Consider the following 17,330-nt stretch of genomic DNA (forward strand, 5'->3'; position numbering starts at 1 on the left):
AAGGGTGCACAAACCTTTTGGCCTTAAAGGCCATATTGGGAGTCTGCCAGGGTGCCAGGGCCCCTCATATTTGTGCATAGGCACCCATGCTAGGGATGTACAGATTTTTCAGAATCTGTTTTGTCTGCATTTTGCAGATTGTCAGGTATCTTTCATTCCATTGTCCAGTCATTACAGAATTGGATTTTTTTCCAGTTTCCTGAATTTGTGCAAACTTGTGTTTGCAAAAATTTGCACTTGTGGAAATGCACAATCCCCCATTCAAAATGCACAAATCCCCAAAATGTAAATTCCCCACAAATGCACATTTTTGTGCTTTAGCCAAGGGGCAAAATGTGCATTTTAAGACTTTTTTAAAACATATTTTTCTATGACTAAATTTGCATAAAATTCTGAGAAGTAAAAAATAAAACAGTCCACAAGTCTGCGGAATCTGTGCCACACAGGAAAAATTGATCTGCTGCAGAATTAGTGGGTCAGATTCATAGAAATCTGAACTCATTTGATTCCATTGCTGATTTCTCCAACATCCCTAATCCACACAAATATATTACGGATGTACGAAAGGCACTTACCTGGTCCCACAGCTTGCTTCGCGGTGGGGGGGAGGTGCTTCGGTTCTCCCCCCGAAGTTCAGGCTGGGGAGGGAGGCACCCCGCCTCGCCCGGCCGAAATTCAGGCCGGGGAGAAGCACCCCGTCTCCCCGGCCGCGAAATACAAAAGTGAAAAACAAAACAAAACACACACCTGTGATAGGCTATGTAATGATTTACGTAGCCTATCACGGATAGATTTCCAAAGTCAGCTGTGATAGGCTACGTAAATCGTTACGTAGCCTATCACGGGTGACTTAAGAAAAAAAAATGCTCGTACGCAAATGGCGCCTCCCATGGGGGCCGCCATTTGCATTCCTTATTTGGTCCCGGGTAGTCTACGTAAAGATTTACGTAGCTTAGGGCAAAAATAAGGGCAACGCAAATAGTGTTGCCCTTATTTTTGCCATAGTCTACGTAAATCTTTATGTAGACTACCCGGGACCAAATAAGGAACGCAAATGGCGGTGCCCATGGGCACCGCCATTTGCGTACGCGCTTCTTTCCCCCCCAAAGTCACCCGTGATAGGCTACGTAATGATTTACGTAGCCTATCACGGCTGACTTTGGAAATCTAGCCGTGATAGGCTACGTAAATCATTACATAGCCTATCACGGGTGGTTTTTTTTACTTTATTTTGTAATGGCGGCGGCGGCAGCTGTTCGGAAGACCGGCCGCCCCCCCCGCCCCCGCCAAACCACCGCCGAACCGCCTCCAGGACCCGCCGCCGAGAGGGACATTCGAGGGAGGTAAGTCCCATACCGGGGGGGTGGGGGGGCGGAGAATTTCACCGCCAATTTCAGGGGGCCGAATGCCACGAATTCCCGAGATTTGTGGAGAAATTCTCCGCCATCCCTAACATATATACGCTCGCACATTTAATCACACTCTCACGCATGCACATGAACTCACACTCATACACTCACCTCACCTTTCCTTGCTGTCCCTGTTTCCACTTAATTGCACAGGAAAAGTTTATCTTCTTTTCTTTGTTTCGGGGAGATGGCAGCCACTTGAGGAGGGTGATTTTGATTGGGAAAACAGCCTGCTGTGAATCATCCACATCATTACTCAGTTCAAATTCATAGCCTCCCAAGACTGCTTTTCATTTAAACAACAAAATATTCCATGCATCTGCATGGAACATCTAATTTGGTGCTGAGAAGCTGACCTGAGGCATAAGGACAATCATTTGTATTTTCATAAAAGGGTCCGATAGGAAGCAAGCAGAACTTTTTATGGTTGATGGACGAGGTATGGTAGTCCCATATTAAGACTTTTCCTCCATTCAACAGTCTTGTATAGTTTGCATTTGCATATCTAACTAGGTTTTAGTAATATGCATATTTATTGAGTTAAAATTTATATGATTAATAACTAACCCCCCTATAATCAGCTGACAGTCCAATGGCTGCCAGCAGAAGGATCTTTCTCACTGAAGCTGTCTGCAAAGTTTGCAGACAACGCTCTCCTTCATCCTGTCTGTCTCTTACACCTGAGCTCCTCTGATGCTTAAAACGACTGGGCAATTTACTTTCCCTACTGTGTCAGTTCTGAAGAAATTAGATTCAGTATTCTTGGAACAAATGACAACATACATTGAAGCCATGCATGGTCAAGCCTTGACAGTGTGTAATATGCCATGCCCAAAGTCTTTCATTAAAAGCTTCCCAAACCTTAAGATTTCACACTGCACATCTTGACTCAGCAATGTAGTGAATCTAAAGACCATACATAATATATCTGTCTCATGGGTTTAAATGAGCAATGATACCTATTTGAACAAGTGTATCTGCCACAGAATGTTCCTTCAGCACAGTGGCTTGGAACTAGGAGATCTGAAAGTTATTGTGGGAAATGTCCGATTGCCTGCAGGCTAATATTTATCTGCAATGAAGAAAGAAGAGGAATGCTCCAGTGCTTTGTCGGAGGCATACAATATTAGAAGGAAGCAACAAGGTATCAGCACAGTGGAGAATTCAGACAAAAGATGAAATGGAGAGGCAGTCCATTTAAATGCAGTGTTGTAATTTTCACAAAGCTGATTGAGAAAATATGTTGCATGATACATTTTTCTGTGTCTAGTGCATTTAAGGAGCAATCCTATGGCTGCTAGATAGCAGCTAGATGGCCATAGGATATGTTGTTTTCCAGGAACTGACCTCGGAGCCTGCACTCTGAGGTCGGTTCCCGGAGAACTGACCTCTCCCCCTCAGAGGCAGCGCGGAACAGGCCCATCCTCTGCGCTCGCAGGAGGAGTGCAGAGCAGCTGAAAAAGGGCATGGGTGGGGGTGTTCCTGGGCGGGGAGGGCAAAATTGCATGGACGACACATCTTATGTGTTGTACAGCAGGTAGGGATGGCAGAGAATTCCACCACGGATCTCGGTGAGGCTGAATGCCAGTGCATTCGGCCCCCCGAATTCTGTGGTGGAATGGCCTGCCCCCCTGCCCCCCCACAGATCCCCCCCGGGACAATACTTACCTGGGGTGGATCTTCCGGGTGGCGGCGGCTGCGGCAGCGGCTGCAGCGGCTGGTCTTCCGACTGGCTGCCACCACTACCATTTGCAGAATTGTGGGGTTTTTTGTTTTTTTTATCAAGGCGTGATAGGCTATGTAAACATTTACGTAGCCTATTATGGCTGGGTAAAAAACAAAACAAAACCACGTATGCAAATGGTGGCGGCTATGGCCGCCGCCATTTGCATTCCTTATTTTTGGTGTCTTAGTCTACGTAAATATTTACGTAGACTAAGACAGCGAAAATAAGGGGAATGCAAATAGCGTAGTGGGCGCTATTTGCGTCCCTTTTTGATTCGCCATTTTAGCCTATGTAAATATTTATGTAGGCTAAAACAGCGAATCAAAAATGGACGCAAATAGCGCCCACTACATTATTTGCGTTCCCCTTTATTTTATCCATCATAGTCTACGTAGGGATGTACGAAAGTCACTTACCTTTTCGCAGCTTGGCTTCGCGGTGGGGGGGAGGCACTTCGCTTCTCCCCCCGAAGTTCAGGCGAGGGGGGGAGGCGTCCCACCTTGCCCGGCTGAAATTCAGGCTGGGGGGGGAGGCGCCCCACCTCGCCCGGCCGAAATTCAGGCCGGGGAGAAGCGCCCCGTCTCCCCGGCCCCGACACAAAAAGTAAAAAAAAAAAAGACCCCGTGATAGGCTATGTGACGATTTACGTAGCCTATCACGGCTAGATTTCCAAAGTCAGCCGTGATAGGCTACGTAAATCGTCACGTAGCCTATCACGGGTGACTTTGGGGAAAAAAAAGCGCATATGCAAATAGCGTGCCCTTATTTTCGCCGTACTCTACGTAAATCTTTACGTAGACTAGATGTGCCAAACTAAGGAACGCAAATGGCAGCACCCCATGGGCGCCGCCATTTGCGTACGTGCTTTTTTTCAAAGTCAGCTGTGATAGGCTACATGACGATTTACGTAGCCTATCACGGCTGACTTTGGAAATCTAGCTGTGATAGGCTACGTAAATCATCACGTAGCCTATCATGGGTGTTTTTTTTTTCTTTAGTTTTTTTTTTTTTGCAATGGCGGCAGTGGCAGCTGGTTGGGAGACCGGCCGCCGCCCCCGCCCGCAACAAACTGCTGCCGAACCGCCGCCGGGACCCGCCGCTGAGAGGGACATTCGCCGAAGGTAAGTCCTGTCCTGGGGGGGTGGGGGGCCGGCGGAGAATTTCCCAACCAACTTCGAGGGGCCGAATGCGTCGGCGCTCGGCCTCCCAAAGATTCGGGGAGAAATTCTCCGCCATCCCTAAGTCTATGTAAATATTTACATAGACTAAGATGGCCAAAAATAAGGAACGCAAATGGTGGCAGCCGTAGCCGCCGCCATTTGCGTACACGGTTTTTGTTTTGTTTTGTTTTGTTTTACTCAGAGCCCTCCGCAGCCGGAAATCTGGCTGTGGACAGCTCTGGCCTGGGCGTGGCCGGCTGCTCCGCAGAGCCGCTGCAGAGCACAGCCGGCTATCGAGGATTCCGGGGGGGAAGAATGGAGTGCCTCCCCCCCCCATAAACATAATCCACGAACAGGTAAGTCACTTTCGTACATCCCTAACAGCAGCCTCCTTCCCCACTCCATGATCCTGCGGCTAGACAGCCGCAATCAGCTATCTAGCCAAAAATGCAGGGCAGGAGGATCATGGAGGGAATGATCCGCTCCATGCTTCTCCTGCCCTGCTTTGGATAGGCTGTAACCTCCGAGTTTAGATGCAGCCACCTATGTCTATAGGATTGCACCCTTATTGACTAAAGCCAAGAGTCAATCTGGGGTATTGAAGAGGTTCTTAGTCTGTGAAGGTGGGAGAAGGAAAGGCATCCTTCCAATAGTGCCTGGAAAATGTAACAATTGGAAACAAAGGTTCTGATCCAATGACAGAAATCTAAGAATGTTATGCCTGAACCCTTCCTCCTAAGAATGTGAATGGGTTTTGTGAAATCCATTCCATCTGTGTTTTGTGGATTGTCAGGAACTGGATTTTTAACCAGAATTTCATTTTACTGTGTATTCGCTCTAATGCACATTAGTGCACATCCTCCACTCCACCCACAATGAAAAACCAGTCCACAAGTCCATGGAATTCACATGACTCAGAAAAAGCCAATCTGCTGTGGAATCTGCAGATCGGATTCATAGAAATCCGAACTCATTTGAATCTATTGTGGATTTCTCCTACTTCTGCCTCCCTTGCATAACTGCCTCTCATTCTCCTCTCTGTCTGTCTGTCTGTCTGTCTATCCATCTATCTATCTATAGATAGATATAATTTATATCCCACCTTTCTCCACCAAGAACATGGCTGGAGTATACGTAGTGGAGCGTACACTGGAGCAAACAAAACAAAATAAAAGACAATACGTTGGACCCAGCCCAGTTAGCTGAATTTAGTTCCTATTAAAATCAGTGGGACGGAAGTGGTCCCATTAACTTCAGTGAGAAGTAAGTCTGACTACCTTAGTCTGGGTCCAATCCATTCTCTGAATTTGTTTTGTAGTCTGGATCCAATCCAATTAGGGATGTTGGAGGAATCTGGTTTGGGGCTTGACCTCAGAGAGTTGTCACCAGTTCAGCCCCCCTGGATGCCAGTTCACAGACCCTTGATCTTGACCAACTCAGTGTGTGCCAAGTAGGGATGTCAGGGAATTCTGCCACAGATCTCAGTGAGGCCGAATGCCAGTGCATTTGGCCCCCCGAACTCCGTGGAGGAACGGCCTGCCCCCCCGCCCCCCCGTGGATCCCCCCCGGGACGAGACTTACCTGGGGCGGATGTTTTGGGCGGCAGCGGCAGCTGGTCTTCTGACTGGCTGCCGCCGCCACCATTTGCAATCTTGTCTTGTTAAAAAAAACAACAACAATGACGTGATAGGCTACATAAAGATTTACGTAGCCTATCATGGCTGGGTTTAAAAAAACAAAAAACAAAACCGCGTACGCAAATGGCGGTGGCTACGACTGCCGCCATTTGTGTTCCTTATTTTTGGCCATCTTAGTCTACATAAATATTTATGTAGACTATGATGGCGAAAATGAAGGGGAATGCAAGTAGCGTAGCAGGTGCTATTTGTGTCCCTTTTTGATTCATCATTTTAGCCTACGTAAATATTTACATGGGCTAAAACGGTGAATCAAAAAGGGACACAAATAGCGCCCGCTACGCTATTTGTGTTCCCCTTTATTTTCGCCATCATAGTCTACGTAAATATTTATGTAGATTAAGAAGGCCAAAAATAAGGAACGCAAATGGCGGCGGCCGTAGCCACCGCCATTTGCGTATGCGGTTTTTTTCCTTTTCTTTCCCAGAGCCCTCCGCGGCCGGAAATCTGACTGCGGATGGCTCTGGCCTGGGCTGGGCCTGGCCGGCTGCTCTGCGGAGCTGCCGCGGAGCACAGCCGGCCATGGAGGATTCCGGGGGGGAGGAACGGATCGCCTCCCCCCGTCGAGGATTCTGGGGGGAGGGAAGGAATGCCTCTCCCCCACCATCAACATAATCCGCGGAAAGGTAAGTGACTTTCATACATCCCTAGCCAAGTCGGGGAAGGTTGCAGTTCCCCGCTTGTCCACAAGCTGCTATTTTATGCAAAAGTTGTTGGTGAGCCTTTTATTGAAATCTCCATTAAACCATTTACGCCTCCAATATTGCATAAATTGTGCTATTTATGGCCGCCATTTTGCACAAAATGGCAATTTCTATAAAAGTTGTGCCAACAATTTTGTATAAAATGGTGACTCACAGGAAAGTGAGATGCTGAGTGCTACACACCAGGTGCCTGTGGACCATCAGACAGCTTGTGCTGTGACCCCACCAGGGTCAGGCAAGTGGTGGGGGTCTGGTGAGCGGTGCCTGAGGCAGGCTCAGAGGAGTTTGCCCTTCCTGAAATCCAATATAATAAAACAATAAAGAGAACAAATAAAACTAATAATGGCAAAAGCAGGAGCAGTTTAAAAAATCAGAAAAAGGCATGAATTAGTTAAAAGAACACTGGAATAGCACTGCCTTCAAAGCCTGGCCTAAGGCAGACCACAATGGTTGGTCTGTTCATGGTTGCCAGCACTGAAAGGTTCTGTCTCTCCTTGCATTTTCACCCAAGGCACTTCAGGCACTGCTGAAGGAATGTAGAGGAGGGCTTAGGGCAGATCCAAATATTCTCTTTGTTTTGACACATTCTTTTGTTTGGAAGAGTTTGAGAATAGTTGGAACAAGAGGCCATCAAGTCTCCCTCATTTGCTTCTACAGTCTTTGTTTTTCTCAAATTAAAGGGCTGTTGTCTGCAGGAAGAGAAGCCTAATTAAAGTATTTCATTCCCATAGCAACTTTATTACCAGGCCATTGATACCTTTTAGAATTGCCTGAGGGCAGCTGAAAAACACACTCAGCCTGTGATAGAGGCAAGTCTTTCCTCTATGCCTGCAATTGGGCAGAGTGCTAGGGTCAAACTAAAAAGGTCCTATTTGGAAGTAGCAGCAGCAGCAGTAGCAGCAGCATGCCTCAAAGATATGTACTTTCTGGAATCTTTCAAAAGCAACAGATACTCTGGGCAAGAAGGGCTGCCCCTCCCCATACAAGCCCCCACATATCACACTTCTGACCCAATCTAATATGATTCCCAACTTTTCCTCCCCCTCCCTTAAAAGGGCTCAGCTGGGGGACTAATTTTCATCCCCATGATCAGGGCATATTGGGAGGGAACCAGTTTGGGAAAGGATGCATTAGGGCATCTGCTATTCAAGGAACTCCACCAGGCACACTCAAACCATTGGGTGCATCTCACAAACTTCTTTGGCTGCTGCCCCTTGTGTACTCTAAATAAAAGAGAAAGAAATGCCCTAACCCTGGCGCCAGCTTGTCTGGCCGAAAGTGTGTGTGGGGCATTGCGGGTGGGTGGGGTGAGAGGACATGGCCGCCAGACATTGGTGCACCCCCAGTGGCACCACGCAAGGAGGGGCTGGCAGAGTTGCCCGATGCAGCTCCTGAGCAAAAAGAGAAGTGATGGACTGCCTCTCCTTGCTGGAGGCAACTCTTAACTCTCTTCCTCTTCGCTATGTTACCACGCCGGGCTCGCCACTCTGCCAGCTCCCCTGCCTTGCGGCCACCCGCACATGCTGCACCTCTGGGGGCACCGGTGCTCGCTTCGTGAGCGCGCTCTCCCCTCGCCTTTTCTCCGCCCAGCAGAAGTGGCAGGCGGCCCCTTCAGTCTCCTCTGGCGGCGGCGGTGGCTGAGCTTTGCTGCTGCAGGGCGCTGACTGTCCCGCATGCCCTCCTTCGCCTTCCTGGCAGTGGCAGCGCTTCACGGCCTCCTGGACAGCTGCGCCCGCTTTGGCGGCGCACCCCTGCTTTGCCTGCTTGTCATCGGCAGCGGCGCTCCGCGCTTTCCTCGGCAGCACCATTGCCCACTTGTTGGTGGCGCTCTGCAAGCTCCTCGGCAGCAGCACCCGCTTCTGCCATGCATGCCCCACCTTGCCCGCCTGGCGGTGGTGGCAGCAGCACTCCACGGCCTCCTGGGCAGCAGCGCCCACTTTGACAGCACATGCCCCCTTGCCCACTTGTCGTCGTCGGTTCTTTGCAGCCTCCTGGGCAGTGGTGCCCGCTTTGGCAGTGCATGCCTAGGGATGTCGGAGAATTTCTCCACGAATCTCCGGGAGGCCGAATGCCAACGCATTCGGCCCCCCCGAAATTGGTGGAGAAACGGTCCGCCACCCCGCCCGCCACCCCCCCGGGATGGTACTTACCTTAGTCCAATGTCCCTGGCAGCGGCGGCTCCCGGCAGCTCCCGGCGGTTTGGCGGCAGCTGCGGCCGGTCTTCCGACCGGCTGCCGCTAGGGGTGCACGAAAGCCACTTACCTGGACTCGCAGCTTGCTTCGCGCTGGGGGGGAGGCGCTTCGCTGCTCCCCCCGAAGTTCAGGCCGGATGGGGGAGGCTTCCCTCCTCGCCCAGCCGAAATTCAGGCCGTGGGGGAGGCTTCCCGCCTCGCCCGGCCGAAATTCAGGCCAGGGAGGAGGCGCCTCACCCGGCCGCGAAATAAAAAGTTAAAAAAAACAACGCCCCCGTGATAGGCTACGTGACAATTTACGTAGCCTATCACGACTAGATCTGCAAAGTCAGCCGTGATAGGCTATGTTAATCGTCACGTAGCCTATCACGGGTGACTTAAAAAAAAAAAGCGTTGCCCTTATTTTCGCCGTAGTCTACGTAATCTTTACGTAGACTACAGCGACCAAATAAGGAACGCGAATGGCGGCTCCCGATGGGGGCCGCCATTATCCGTATGCACTTTTTTTTTTTTTGAAGTCACCCGTGATAGGCTACGTGACGATTTACGTAGCCTATCATGGCTGACTTTGCAAATCTAGCCGTGATAGGCTACGTTAATCGTTACGTAGCCTATCACGGGGGCGTTTTTTTTTTCTTTGATTGGAATGGCGGCGGCGGCAGCCGGTCAAAAGACCGGCTGCCGCTCCGGCCCCGGACGAACACCCGCCGAACCGCCAGCTGGACCCGCTGCCGGGAGGGACATTCGCCAAATGTAAGTCCCGTCCCGGGGGAGCGCGGGGGGCAGGGGGGTGCGGAGAATTTCTCCCCGAAACTTGTTCGGGGGGCCGAACACGTTGGCGCTTGGCCCCCCGAAGTTTCGGGGAGAAATTCTCCGCCATCCCTAGGTGCAGGTGGTCCAGCATACCTGGCTGGAAGTAGCCATTGCGGTCATCACTGCTCCCACGGATCGATTGGAAGGCTCGGAATGACGTTGCCCTCCTCACTCACCCAGGTGTTGTGCGGCACCAGGAGGGGGTGACAGGGGAAGGTCTACCTCTCCCAGAAGGGGCAGCCCGGAGGGGTGGCGAGATCGCCGCCACCCTTCAGGCTGGGTGTGTTTTCGCCCAAGAAATGCCTGCTAGTCACTGGCACAGTCAGGTGCCATCCTAGGTACCCCTTTGCAGATACTATCAATAAATGTGGCCCAATTTTTAACCCAAACTTTGTTGTCTGTGTCTTCTTTAACCCATGTCCGCTCTCAACTGCTTTCTATGGGTTTGATTTCCACCACTCCTTTTCATGCAGTTTAGTTGTGCATATATCTGTATAATTTGTAAAATGAAATAGGAAGGAAGGAAGGAAGGAAGGAAGGAAGGAAGGAAGGAAGGAAGGAAGGAAGGAAACCTCAACTTGGAACTGGAAACTTTCCCTTATAAGATGTTTTGATTATACAAATCGCAAAGCAATTTGGAAATAAAAGTATGTAACAAATCATTGAAATTAAAACCTCTTCTCAACATTCTTGTTTATCTTTGTAATGTTCCTACTGAAAGGTTTTCTGTAGAAAGTGTTTCCATTAATAACTAATTGGTGATTATTTAAAGTCATTAAAAATAAAAAGATCTTTTAGCAGTAAGGTCTGATTTGATATTTTAATTATCTGTTCTCCATTTGTTTAAGCCAAACTGTTTCATATGCTTATTATTATCATCATCTCATTAGAGTAAGAGAGAAAACAGTGGATATATTCAATAACCATGATCTTTTGTTTCTAATTTGCTGCTGTATATCATCAATCACATTTTTATCCTTGTCCTTTTCTCCTGTATTGCCAATCCATCACCTGAATAATTTAATCTTTTTAAGGTAAATTTGCATCCAACAAACTTTTAAATATCATCACAGATTTGTTATGCCAAGGTCAGTAGCAATTACTGTACCATGCATGTTTTATTTTGTAATGATCCTATACAAAAACTCATCTCAAGAGACTAAGCTAATATCTGATATGCTCTGCAATGGTTTATAGAGAGAACAGTTTTTTTTAATATATATTCCAGGACGTTACTGAGCATTGCAGAGCAGCAACACACAGGATCAGGCAATGCTTCCAGTTCAAGTGCATGGGGGACTCCTTAGAAGTGAAGTTGCGTGCTTTGTTCAGCATTCTGACTCTTTGTGTGGGCTGTCAGAGCAATCCTAAGCTCCCAACTTAGCATGAGGTTGGAGGAGCTTTAGAGACATGTAGGACAGAGTTTTGTCCTGCATGATTCACACACAGGACAGCATTTGCCCAGTGTTAAAATGCACTACATCAGCAGAAATAGAGGATAGGACTGAGGGTGTTCTTGCAATGGGATGTCATGTACAAATGAAGTCTTTATGTGAGAGAGGATCATAGGTCAATGGAATAGCACAGGTTTTGCATGCAGAGGTTCTGAGCCCTGCCCCCTGGAGGAACATGAGGAGGCAAGGCAGGCCAGATTGGGAAGTTCAGGAGGCCGCATTTGGCCTCCAGGATGCAAGTTCTGCACCCCTGTGCCTAAGTTGTGACATGATTGCATGTGTTACTACATACCTGCTGAAACTATTGCTAATGCATAGATTTTCCTCACAATCAGTTCCATAGAGAGCCAGCATTCATTTTAGGACATTGGAACCTAAATGTTTTATGCAGGTGAGCGCTGTGTGTGTTTGATTTACATACCATATATATGTATGAAAGTTGCTGGCGGAATTATCTGACAGGAATGCATTTGTCACTTCCTCGCCCCACCCCTAGTTTTCCACATAAAATCATTCATTGAGTTCAGAAATCGAATCCATTTACTGAAACAAGGAGGAAAGTGCAAAGGCTCCACCTCACCATACTCCTTTCATGTCCACCTGCACTCTGCATTCTCTTAAAAGTCAACCTTTGCATGCCCATTTGGCCTATATCACTGATAAAATATTTAGAAAATATTGAAAAGATTTAGTAGATTAAAAAAAACCACTCTCAATTGCTCTGATCAGTTGCTCTGTTTTATTATATTTGTGCCATTCTCTGCAGGTATTTCTGGTGTAGCACACACCTATATTGCACTTCATGAATGGTTAATAGGGATGGGGGAGAATTTCTCCCCGAAACTTCAGGTGGCCGAGTGCCAATGTATTCGGCCCCCCGAAATCGGCGGTGAAATTCTCCGCCACCCCCCCGCCACCCCCCCGGGATGGGACTTACCTTTCATGAATGTCCCTCCCAGCGGCGGGTCCCGGTGGTGGTTCGTCAGGTCTTCGTCAGGGGCGGGGGTGGCAGCCGGTCTTTCGACCGGCTGCCCCCGCCGCCATTACAAGGAAAGTTAAAAAAAAAACACCCCCGTGATAGGCTACGTAACGATTAACGTGGCCTATCACGGCTAGATTTGCAAAGTCAGCCATGATAGGCTACGTAAATCGTCACGTAGCCTATCACGGGTGACTTTGAAAAAAAAAAAAAGCACGTACGCAAATGGCGGCCCCCATAGGGAGCTGCCATTTGCATTCCTTATTTGGTCCCTGTAGTCTACGTAAAGATTTACGTAGACTACGGTGAAAATAAGGGCAACGCTATTTAATAAATAAGGGCCCCCGCCGGGAGCCGCCGCCGCCAGGGACATTCGCCGAAGGTAAGTCCCATCCCGGGGGGGGCGGGGGCGGATCGTTTCTCCACCAATTTCGGGGGGCTGAATGCTTTGGCATTCGGCCTCCTGGAGATTCGTGGAGAAATTCTCTGACATCCCTAATCCTATGCTGTCAAATGCCTTAGCCTTAACTTGGTGACGAAAGGATGACAATGTTGGTGCCAGTCCAACTTCACTGGGGAGATCATTCCACAACTGGGGGGCCACCACCAAGAAGACCCTCTCCCTTGTTGCTTCCCCTCTCCTCTTCGAGGAGGCACCTGGAGAAGGGCCTCAGATGACGATTGTAGTATATAGGTGGGTTCATGGCAGCAGAGGTGCTCCGTCAGTTATTTCAGTCTTGAGCCATGTAAGGCTTTATAGGTCAAACAAACAAACAAACAAACCCAGCACTTGAATTGGGCTCAGAAACATACATGCAGCCAGTACAAGCAGGCTAGAATTGGTGTTATATGCTCAGACGTCTGGTCCCTGCAGTCAACCTGGCTGCTGCATTTTGCACAAGCTGCAGCTTGCAAACCATCTTCAAGTCCAGTCCCATGCAGAAGACATTGCAGTAATCTAACCTGGAGGTCATCAGAGTGCAGGTTAGGGATGGATGGACTCACCCATGCCCGGCTTCCTCAGCTGCCATGCTGCCCACCCCTGCTCGCAGCGCCATGCAAGCTTCTAGATGGCTCAGCAAGTGCCTCACAAAGCTGTGTGGCTGCCTGCCTGCATAATGAGCTGGCCATAGGGATGGCGGAGAATTTCTCCCCGAAACTTCGGGGGTCGAGCGCCAACATGTTCGGCCCCCGAATAAGTTTTGGGAAGAAATCCTCTGAACCCCCCCGCCCCCCGCACCACCCCCGGGACGGGACTTACCTTCGCCGAATGTCCCTCCCGGCGGCGGGTCCGGCTGGTGGTTTGGCGGGTGTTCGAGCGGGGCGGGAGCAGCAGCCGGTCTTTTGACCGGCCGCCACCACCACCATTGCAATAAAAGAAAAAAGAAAAAAACGCCACCTGATAGGCTACGTGATGATTAATGTAGCCTATCATGGCTAGATTTGCAAAGTCAGCCATGATAGGCTACGTAAATCGTCACGTAGCCTATCACGGGTGACTTTAAAAAAAAAAAAAGCGCGTATGGATAATGGCGGCCCCCATAGGGAGCCGCCATTCCCATTCCTTATTTGGTCGCTGTAGTCTACGTAAAGATTTACGTAGACTACAGCGACCAAATAAGGAACGCGAATGGCGGCTCCCTATGGGGGCCGCCATTCGCGTACGCGGTTTTTTTTTTTTAAGTCACCCGTGATAGGCTACGTGACGATTGACGTAGCCTATCACGGCTGACTTTGCAGATCTAGCCGTGATAGGCTACGTGAATCGTCCCGTAGCCTATCAGGGGGCGTGTTTTGTTTTTTTTTAACTTTCGCGTTCGCGGCCGGGCAAGGCGGGAAGCCTCCTCCCCAGCCTGAATTTCGGCCGGGCGAGGCGGGAAGCCTCCCCCCCGGCCTGAATTTCGGCCGGGCCGAGGCGGGAAGCCTCCCCCCCCAGACGGAACTTCGCGGGGGGACCAGCGAAGCGCCTCCCCCCCACCGCGAACGTCCTTTGAGGAAAGGTAAGTGACTTTCGTCCACCCCTACTTGAGAAGAGAAGACTGAGGGGAGATATGATAGCACTCTTCAAGTACTTGAAAGATTGTTACAGAGAAGAAGGACAGCATCTCTTCTTGATCATCCCAGAGTGCAGGACACGGAATAATGGGCTCAAGTTACAGGAAGCAAGATTCCGGCTGAACATCAGGAAAAACTTCCTGACTGTAAGAGCAATACGACAATGGAACCAATTACCTGGGGAGGTGGTGGGCTCTCCCACACTGGAGGCCTTCAAGACGAGGCTGGACAGCCATTTGTCAGGGATGTTCTGACTTGGATTCCTGCCTTGAGCAGGGGGTTGGACTCGATGGCCTTGTAGGCCCCTTCCAACCCTACTATTCTATGATTCTATGATTCTATCCATCCATTCAGAAGATCCACCCACTTTAACAGCATGATAGCCTTGTCTGTACTGAGCTTTAGTTTATTAGCTTTCACCCAGTCCATTGTCACAGTCAGGCACCAATCTAGCACATCCACAGCCTCACCTGATGATGATGAAAAAGAGAAATAGAGCTGCATCCCAACATACTGATGACAATGCAGTCCAAAACTCCTGATGTCTCCACTCAACAGTTTCATGTAGATGTTAAGTAGCATGGGGAACAAAACTGACCACTGGGAGACCCTATACTGGAGAATCTATGGGGCCAAGCAATATCCCCCAAGCACCACCTTCTGGAGCTGACCATTTGAGTAGGAGCAAAACCACTGCAATGCAGTACGTTCCATGCCCAACTCAGACAATTGCCCCAGTTGGGCATGGAAAACAATAATTTCTTGAGAATACAACACGGTGTAGTAACAACCAGTACAAATCAATTCAAGAATCTTTGTGTAACAAGGATAGGTGGATTACAGACATAGCAATACTGCAGACACTGAGTCTCAAATAACAATATGCAATTAGTTACCTCAGGAATGTGAAAGGGTGTAACGTCTACCATACAAAAATGAGTACAGTTCAAGAATGTCTCTTTGCAACAAATAATGGTAACAGTAAACAACAGTAATTTTACATCTACCATACAAAAATCAATAGAGTTAAAAAAAAGTCTTTTCAACAAATATTGATAATAGTGAACAATAGTAAATGATGACAATGCCAGCATCGGAGGTTGTTTCTGTGCTTCTTCAGGAGAAAATTAAGTGATTTTTATTTTTCTGTGTAAACAATATGTAGCCTGACTGTATTCCTCTCATTTATGATGCTCAATTCTGAGAACTTGGAAAAGAATTTTTGGGAAAAATTGGAGTGCTTCAATGACCATTTGCCAGAAGCTATGCAAATTCAGAGAAAAGAAGTATTTCTATTATCCAAGTATGTTCCCAACAGGTCTTACTTCTAATGGAAGAAAAATAAACACGAGTGTGTAGGAGGTTATCCATGGCTTGCAGAAGCTATGGATAACTTCCTACATGTTCGTGTTCACTTTTATTATTCATTATTTTGTTGAAAAGACACTTTATTGAACTGTACTCATTTTTCCTTCTCTGGAGAAATTCAGTGAAATCTCCCCCCCCCCACACCCATTTTTCTGCCCACAAATAGGGTGGAGAATTTTGAGAGATCATTTGCACACAGCTCTAGCTATATATATACATTGGTTCTATGTTTTATCCTAAAACATATTACTAAGGGCGCAGTGCTATGGCTGCTAGACAGTGGCTAGATAGCCATAGGATTGTTTGGTTCCCAGAAAACCACCTCCTTGTCCCCGCCACTCATAGGCAGCATGGATTATCCACAGGCTCCGCGCTCAGATGAGCAGCATGGACTGGGGCAAAAGGGGGCATCCCCGGGGGTGGGGAGGGGCGGGGAGTGCGGAAGTGCCAGTACGACATTTCCTATGTGTTGTCCGGCCTCCCCCACACCCTCCGAAGTCCCGTGGCTAGTTAGCCAAAATTGGCTGTCTAGCCGTGAATACAGGGTGGCTGGAGCATGGAGGAGAAGATCTCATCCATGCCCCACCCACCCTGCATTGCACAGGTGGTCAGCTCCAAGTTTGGAGGCCGCTGCTTATCCCAATAGGATTGTTCCCTCCTATGTTATTCAGAATTTTATAGCATGTCATATGTAGCAGTATCATCCATGAATGGAATTACCAAGAAGAACTTCCAGGTTAATGCCTGGAATTCTCTTCTAGAAAGAACACACTCCAATATTCCAAGGAAAATATTAGTTAATTTGGAAACTTCTCCACAAAAAATTATTTGTTTTGTGGCAAATTAGCAGAACTTAGTTACTGTTTAAGAATTAATGAATGTCTTATTCAGATTATTTTCCCTCCCTCTCCCCAACACACACACACACACACACACACATACACCCACAAGTTAAACTTAGTAATGCTTAAAAATCTTTGTAAAAGTTGAAAATGTTGCAAAAGAAGATGGATTATGTTTTTGTTTGTAACTGTGCCAGGATGGGCCATCTGTCACTCTTCTCAACTATCTATCTGTGAGGAAAAGCAGATGAAAATATCTGCAGTGTTGGAAAATTTGGACTCTGAGATTTGTCAGTTTTTAAACAAATTGATAGAGTTCATTTGTGATAGAGGATATGGGGGTGGATTAGTTTTTACTTGGTGAAGAGATCTTCTAAAACCTTTAACATCTCGCATATTTTTCGTTTCTTAAAGTATATAAAATCTTGTACTTTAAACCCTTCTTTTACATACTTAATTATGTTTTAAACCCCAATAAATGTAGTATTGTTGAAGATCATTCTGATCATATACTTTAATCCTTGTATTATCTATGCTTCTCCTGTTTTGGAAGTGCCTGCTTCCTGCATATGACAACTAGCACTAGATGACACTAATGCCTGAGAAAAAAGCAGATCAGTAGTGCTTGGAGGTGCATGCACCTTGGAAGTTGCATGCAACCCAATCACTATCATCTTAACAGTGTAGCTGCGGATTTATTGTCCATGTTGGATCTTATCTACCTACCTTGTAATGTGGATGATAATGTGTATTTTTATATTTTATCAGAATCAACTGGGCAGACTTATTTCCCACACCACTATTGGTCATATATGCGTAATTTTTGTTTTATGTGGCTCTCTGAGAATCAAAGCCACATTTGAGAAGCAAGTTATAGTGAGATATGTGGTGTGATATTCTAAGGCAATATAGCTTTTACTGGAGCTGCCAT

Source organism: Heloderma suspectum, chromosome 3 (genome assembly GCF_057233095.1).
Source record: "Heloderma suspectum isolate Gila_16-S chromosome 3, 16-S_ref, whole genome shotgun sequence".
NCBI lineage: Eukaryota > Metazoa > Chordata > Lepidosauria > Squamata > Helodermatidae > Heloderma > Heloderma suspectum.